At 35.9% G+C, this 8,338-nt stretch overlaps 1 long non-coding RNA gene across 1 annotated transcript; it reads left to right on the top strand.

Annotated features, from left to right (window-relative positions):
- Positions 1–771: 771 nt before the first annotated feature.
- On the top strand, positions 772–2,125 carry LOC125781244 (uncharacterized). The gene is made up of 2 exons (XR_007424453.1): positions 772–882; positions 1,003–2,125. It is a non-coding gene; the product is annotated as an uncharacterized LOC125781244 (long non-coding RNA).
- Positions 2,126–8,338: the final 6,213 nt, after the last annotated feature.

Genomic DNA, 8,338 nt, shown 5'->3' with positions numbered 1-8,338 from the left:
TTAGCTACAGGGTCATAGCGGTTTATCTCAGTAACGTGTGCACTAAGTGGAGCTGACTAGTGGGTTATCACATCATTTAGCATTTATTTTATTTAATAACTGTAGCAAACTGTGTAATTGTCCCTATTTGGGTTTATACAGATCGGTTTATGTGCTCAAAGATCATCAAATCAGCTCATAAAATATCTACTGGGCTGTTCAAAACATCAGTGTTAGCAGGGCCATACCCAGCTTTGCATAAAAAAAAATTAATTGTAAACTTTTGTATATGTTAATCTTTTTTTGGGTGTTTGTGGAAAATGGTTGGTGTATATTTTCCTATGTTTCAATTACAGGTGGATTCTGGAGAGGTGACCAGCTCACAGGACTTCGACGTTCTTCTGCCGTTTTGCGTGAGTCTCTATCAGACTGTTATTGTTGAGCAGCCTAAATTTGAATAGATGATTAGTCCACATTACAGCATTACAGCACTATAGATTTATTTTTTTTTCCTCTAGCTTGTGGCTGACTTGTAAATGAAATACAAATAACCATTACAATGTTCTGTATATTAACAACAAGGCTTCTGCAATGTCGGTATCAGAATTCAGATTAGTCTTTTTGCCGCTGTTTGTTTAGAATTGAATATTTGTATGGTTTCTCTTGAACAGTGCCAGGAAGCCCCGGTGGCAGACCTGCCAACCACCACCACCACCTGCCTGGAGACATCCCAGCAGGACGCCACTGGAGTGCCCTCACCGCCCACCAACACCTGGGGCCGGTTTCGTAAGTGCCTCACTAACATCTTTAGCAGCATGGTTAGTTGTTTCAGGTCACGTGACCGGGTCGTGGTGCTGGTCGGTGAGGCGGACACACTTCACTGAGCCAGTGCATGCTGCAAAGGTAAGAGTTTGAAATAAACCCTGATTTCAAGTGTAGAGGAGGCATCTACAATGTGTAGAAGCTCCTGTATTACACCATGTCTTATTTTAATCTCTTTTCTTGTAACCCTTTTTTCTTCAGGAGGACGTCTAGGAAGGAATGAAAAGGCTGCCCATACAGCTTCTGAGAGTATACATACACTACATACATACATACATACATACATATAAAGGTAGAGAGGTGGCAGGCATATGTTAGACTAGTGGACTTAGGTGTTAGGGGTTTGGGGCAAAGTGGGTCACATCTGTGTTGATTGAATTTTGATTCAGAGGCAATGTGTTGAGGTCATGATATAGCTAACAGGTCTAGTCAGTAGTTGTGCATTCAGAGGGATGAGGTTAGTTAGGGAAGGGCCCAGTGTGTAGATGTAAACTGCCTGGTGCACATAATGTTGGGATAGTGGTATAGTTGGATGTAGTGAGCTTGGAGGGGAGTGAGTCTGGGACGCCAGAATTCACTGCTGAGCCTTCTGGAGGTGTCGTAGGCCTAATTCAGCAAAACACTGGTGAAGGGAGGTGCCTACCTGATGACCCCTGTGAAGAGCTTGCAGCATAGTGATTAGTGATTTATTATATAGATAAAGGGAAAGTAAGATATTTGATGGTTGGGTTAAATGTTGCTGATTGGATCATAAAAGGCCAAAGCAATATAGTTGTCAAGTTTAGGTGCTCGTAGTTTTTGTGGAGTTAAAGTTGAATGAATGGGAGAGTAGAGTATACAGGAAAAGGACTGGACTGGGCCCTATGTATAACTCCAGTTGTTAGGTGCAGGATTATGTCATCCTCTTGTATTAAAACAGACAGACACAAACAAACAGAAATAGATAGATCTATTGTGTATAGTGTAGAGCAAGTGCAGGGTTCAAATATCAGTAGTGATTGGTTGTTGATTGGACGATTGTTATTGGCAGGTGTAGGTAGGGAACTATAGATGATATCTTATGTAGCGAGCTTGGAGTGGAGTGAGTCTGGGACGCCAGGCTTCACTGCTGAGCCTTCCGGAGGGGTTGTAGGCTTAATTAAGAGAAACCTTGATGAAGGAAGGTGCCTACCTCATGACCCCTGTGAAGAGCTTGCTGCATAAAGGGTAATTAGTGTATGAGTAAAGATTAGATGTTTGATGAATATTATTGATCTGACCATAAACAACCAAAGTAACTTAGCTGATCAGTGCTAGCACAAAAATATAGATAGATAGATAGATAGATAGATAGATAGATAGATAGATAGATAGATAGATAGTTAGATAGATAGATAGTTAGTTAGATAGATAGATAGATAGATAGATAGATAGATAGATAGATAGATAGATAGATAGGTAGATAGAAAGATAGATAGATAGTTAGTTAGTTAGATAATTAGTTAGTTAGTTAGTTAGATAGTTAGATAGATAGTTAGAAAGTTAGTTACATAGTTAGTTAGATAGTTAGTTACATAGTTAGTTAGATAGATAGATAGATAGATAGATAGATAGATAGATAGATAGATAGATAGTTAGTTAGATAGATAGTTAGAAAGTTAGTTACATAGTTAGTTAGATACATAGGTAGTTAGATAGATAGACAGATAGATAGATAGATAGATAGATAGATAGATAGTTAGTTACATAGTTAGTTGCGTAGTTAGATATATAGATAGATAGTTAGTTAATTAGTTAGATATATAGATAGTTAGTTAGAGAGTTAGATAGATAGATAGATAGTTAGTTACTTAGATAGATAGATAGATAGATAGACATATAGTTAGATAGATAGATAGTTAGTAAGATAGTTAGTTACATACATACATACATACATAGTTACTTACATAGTTAGATAGATAGATAGATAGATAGATAGATAGTTACTTGCATAGTTAGTTAGTTAGTTAGTTAGATACATAGTTAGATAGATAGATAGATAGATAGATAGATAGATAGATAGATAGATAGATAGATAGACAGATAGATAGATAGATAGATAGATAGATAGATAGATAGATAGATAGATATTTAGATAGATAGTTAGTTAGTTAGTTAGATAGTTAGATAGATAGGTAGAAAGTTAGTTACATAGTTAGTTAGATAGTTAGTTACATAGATAGATAGATAGATAGATAGATAGATAGATAGATAGATAGATAGATAGATGGTTTGATAGATAGTTAAATCGATAGTTAGTTAGATAGAGAGATAGATAGATAGATAGATAGATAGATAGATAGATAGTTACATAGTAAGATCAATAGTCAGTTAAATAGATAGATAGATAGATAGATAGATAGATAGATAGATAGATAGATAGATAGTCAGTCAGTTAGTTAGATAGATAGATAGATAGATAGATAGATCGTTAGTAAGATAGTTAGATAGATAATTAGTTAGATAGATAGATAGATAGATACATACATACATACAAAGTTAGATAGATAGTTAGTTAGATAGTTAGATAGATAGATAGATAGATAGATGGTTTGATAGATAGTTAAATCGATAGTTAGTTAGATAGATAGATAGATAGATAGATAGATAGATAGTCAGTTAGTTAGTTAGATAGATAGATAGATAGATAGAAACATACATACATAGTTAGATAGATAGTTAGTTAGATAGTTAGTTACATAGTTAGATAGATAGATAGATAGATAGATAGATAGATAGATAGATAGATAGATAGATGGTTTGATAGATAGTTAAATCGATAGTTAGATAGATAATTAGTTAGATAGATAGATACATACATACATACATACAAAGTTAGATAGATAGTTAGTTAGATAGTTACATAGTTAGATAGATAGATAGATAGATGGTTTGATAGATAGTTAAATCGATAGTTAGTTAGATAGATAGATAGATAGATAGATAGATAGATAGATAGATAGATAGATAGTTACATAGTAAGATCAATAGTCAGTTAGATAGATAGATAGATAGATAGATAGATAGATAGTCAGTTAGTTAGTTAGATAGATAGATAGATAGATAGATAGATAGATAGATACATACATACATAGTTAGATAGATAGTTAGTTAGATAGTTAGTTACATAGTTAGATAGATAGATAGATAGATAGATAGATAGATAGATAGATAGATAGATAGATAGATAGATAGATAGATGGTTTGATAGATAGTTAAATCGATAGTTAGATAGATAGATAGATAGATAGTCAGTTAGATAGATAGATAGATAGATAGATAGTCAGTTAGTCAGTTAGTTAGATAGATAGATAGATAGATAGATAGATAGATAGATAGATAGATAGTTAGATTGATAATTAGTTAGATAGTTCGTTAGATAGATAGATAGACAGACAGACAGACAGACAGATAGATAGATAGATAGATAGATAGATAGATAGAAAGTTAGTTAGATAGTTAGTTACATAGTTAGTTAGATAGATAGATAGATAGATAGATAGATAGATAGATAGATGGTTTGATAGATAGTTAAATCGATAGTTAGATAGATAGATAGATAGATAGTAAGATCAATAGTCAGTTAGATAGATAGATAGATAGTCAGTTAGTCAGTTAGTTAGATAGATAGATAGATAGATAGATAGATAGATAGATAGATAGATAGATAGATAGATAGATAGATTGATAATTAGTTAGATAGTTCGTTAGTTAGATAGATAGACAGACAGACAGACAGATAGATAGATAGATAGATAGATAGATAGATAGATAGATAGATAGATAGATAGATAGAAAGTTAGTTAGATAGTTAGTTACATAGTTAGATAGATAGATAGATAGATAGATAGATAGATAGATAGTCAGTTAGTCAGTTAGTTAGTTAGATAGATAGACAGACAGATAGATAGATAGATAGATAGATAGATAGATAGATAGATAGATAGATAGATAGAAAGTTAGTTAGATAGTTAGTTACATAGTTAGTTAGATAGATAGATAGATAGATAGATAGATAGATAGATAGATGGTTTGATAGATAGTTAAATCGATAGTTAGATAGATAGATAGATAGATAGATAGATAGTAAGATCAATAGTCAGTTAGATAGATAGATAGATAGTCAGTTAATCAGTTAGTTAGATAGATAGATAGATAGATAGATAGATAAATTGATAATTAGTTAGATAGTTCGTTAGTTAGATAGATAGATAGATAGACAGACAGATAGATAGATAGATAGATAGGTAGAAAGTTAGTTAGATAGTTAGTTACATAGTTAGTTAGATAGATAGATAGATAGATAGATAGATAGATAGATAGATAGATAGATAGATAGATAGATAGATAGATAGATAGATAGATAGTCATATGAAAAAGTTTGGGCACCCCTATTAATCTTAATCATTTTTAGTTCTAAATATTTGGGTGTTTGAAACAGCCATTTAAGTTTGATATATCTAATAACTGATGGACACAGTAATATTTCAGGATTGAAATGAGGTTTATTACAGAAATAAGGTTTATTACAGAAAATGTGCAATATGCATCAAACCCAAATTTGACCGGTGCAAAAGTATAGGCACCCTTATTATTTTATGGATTTGAATACTCCTTACTACTTTTTACAATGTTTGTTTTTAGATCATTTGAGAGTTGTTTTGATGAGCCCATGATGCCACTCTTCAGAGGAGATTCAAATAGGAGAACAACTTGCAATTGGCCACCTTAAATACCTTTTCTCATGATTGGATACACCTGGCTATGAAGTTCAAAGCTCAATGAGGTTACCAAACCAATTTTGTGCTTCAGTAATTCAGTAAAAAGTAGTTAGGAGTATTCAAATTGGCACCCTAGTTGGTGCATTCACAGACACAAAACTGGAGTGGTTATTTTTTTTTCCAGAGCTGTATTTAAAAGGCACTAAGTATAATCATTAAAAAAAAAAAAAAACTGCCTGGGAAAAAAATACATTCTTTAAATTTTACATTCATTTTTACAAATATTTTACAAATCTTGGTTCTACGAACCAGTTACAAAATGTGTAGCTAATAGTCAAACAAACATTGTGTTTATTTTATATCCTCTATTTTCTGTATTATTGTTTAAATGGTTATGTATGTGACATTTTGTCTTAATGTTCATAATATTAACTGAAATTAACTAACCTGCGTTGTATTATGTATTATTATTACTGTGTTTATTTGTGTGAATAAGCTTTAATTAAAAATGACTGTAGTAAATTAACCTGAACACTGGTTGGTGATTGACAGGAGATCAGGCGGATGAAGTACCCGTCGGGGGGTCCTAGACCTACAGTATTCGCAGCAGAAGCAACAGCAGCTCGGGTTTTGGAACGGTGGAGAGGCGGCGGTGGCAGCACTGAGCTGTGACTGAAGTGAGGATGGACGGAAGTGATGACGGATCTGGCAGTGAGCCAGACTCGTTTGGTTGTAGGAGCGGGAATAGGGCCGGTGAGGGAGGAGAATGGCAGGTTGTGCGGTCTAAGAAGAGCAGACGTTTGTCTGAGGATAGAGATTCTAGTGGCAGTGGAGTGCGTGGAGAGACTGTGAAGCGTCGTAAGGAGGAATACCTCATTTTGATCCAGTTTGAATCTGAATCTGCTGGCGTGCTGAATCCGGTCAGGTTGACATCTGAAATTAAATCAGCTCTAGGGGATGTGGCCGGAGCTAAGGTGTTGAGAGGAGGTAAGCTTCTGATAACATGTAAGGATGAGCGTCAACGGGATAAAGCACTTAAAATGAAGTTTCTAGGGGGTAAGACAGTGATACCGAGATTGTTTAAGGATAAGCAGAGGCTGCGAGGGGTTGTCACAGGGGTGTCATTGGATGTATCTATGGATCAGCTCAAACGTAATCTGTCTGGAGGTACTGTGATTGAGGCCGTCAGGCTTAAAGGCTTCAGGAATGGAGTTAAAGGTGATAGCCTTTCTGTAATGATTCTGTTTGATGGTGACATTTTACCGGATAGGGTTTACCTGGGATATATTAGCTTTCCAGTACGGGCTTACATCCCTCCACCTATTAGATGTTTTAACTGCCAGAGGTATGGACATGTAGCTGCAGCGTGTAGAGGAAAGAAGCGGTGTGGTGTATGTGGGGGAGATCATGAGTACGGACACTGTGCAGAGGGGGTTAAACCCAAATGTTGCAATTGTGGGGGAGATCATAAGGCTGCATATGGCGGATGTGAAGTGCGGAAAAGAGCTGCTAAAGTCCAGGAAGTTCGAGTTACGCAGGGGCTAACCTATGCTGCAGCTCTAAAGGAGGTTAATACGGTTGCTCCTCCTGAAGGCAGTGCTGTAAGATCAGCGCGCACAGTTACTGATGTTCCTAGAACCGCCCTGAGCCACCAAACGCACTGTCCTATCACTCGAGATACTCTGGTAGTTGATAAGATAAAGTTTGTTATGTTTATGGCCGATGTGGTCAACTGTACTGCCCAGACTAATAGTAGGACCGAACGAATTAAAATCATTGTTAGATCTGCAGAAAAGTTTCTGGATATTAAAAGTTTGACTTGGGAAGTGATTAGCTCGAGTCTTGCTGGGAGGGTTCAACCTTCGCAGTCTAGTGATGGCCCGTAATGGGAATTTTAATATTACAGTGGAATGCAAGGAGTTTGATTGCTAATGGACAAGATTTTAAGAAATTTGTGATTAGTAGAAAACGTGTACCTGATATTGTGTGTGTGCAAGAGACCTGGCTTAAACCCCATTTAAGTTTTACTTTGTCAGGTTATGTAGTCATTCGAAGGGATAGGGATAAGGGTAATGGTGGAGGTGTAGCTACTTTTATTAGGGAAGGAATTGGGTTTAAAGTTAAGCACTTAAGCAGTGAGTTTGAGTCATTGGTGGTGGAGGTATGGGGCACGAGTGGGAAATTCAAGATTGTCAATATGTATAACCCGTGTGATAAACTTTCTGTAGACGTTCTGTCGAAAATGGCAGGACCAGGACAGGGTAAGGCATTGTGGTGTGGAGATTTTAATGCGCACAGCTCACTATGGGGTAGTTCTGTTACTGATGGAAATGGTCTGGCTGTTGAGGAGTTTTTAATGGAAGAGGGCCTGGTATGCTTAAATGATGGTAGGGCTACTAGGTTTAGTATGAATAGTCATACCAAGTCTGCTATTGATTTAACACTAGCTTCTTCTGATTTGGCTGGCATGAGTACTTGGGATGTGGTGCATTTTACTTCTCTGGGTAGTGACCATTATCCTATTTTTTGTGCGTTGGGTACAGAGGTTGTTACAGAACCAAGAGGATACTTGCATAGGTGGAATTTTGATAAGGCTGATTGGAACAAATTCTCTGAACTGTGTGAACTTAGATTGTTGGACTGGTCTATGTCTGGAGATGTAAATAAATGTAATGAGGAGCTGTGTGGAATTCTGTATAGAGCTGCTGAGGACTCCATACCTGTAAAGAAGTGTGGTGGTAAGAAGGCAGCAGTTCCCTGGTGGACTCCAGAATGCTCTTTAGCAGTCAGAAGGCGTA

Source organism: Astyanax mexicanus, chromosome 15 (assembly GCF_023375975.1).
Source record: "Astyanax mexicanus isolate ESR-SI-001 chromosome 15, AstMex3_surface, whole genome shotgun sequence".
Lineage (NCBI taxonomy): Eukaryota > Metazoa > Chordata > Actinopteri > Characiformes > Acestrorhamphidae > Astyanax > Astyanax mexicanus.
This window is presented reverse-complemented; position numbering and strand designations above follow the sequence as displayed.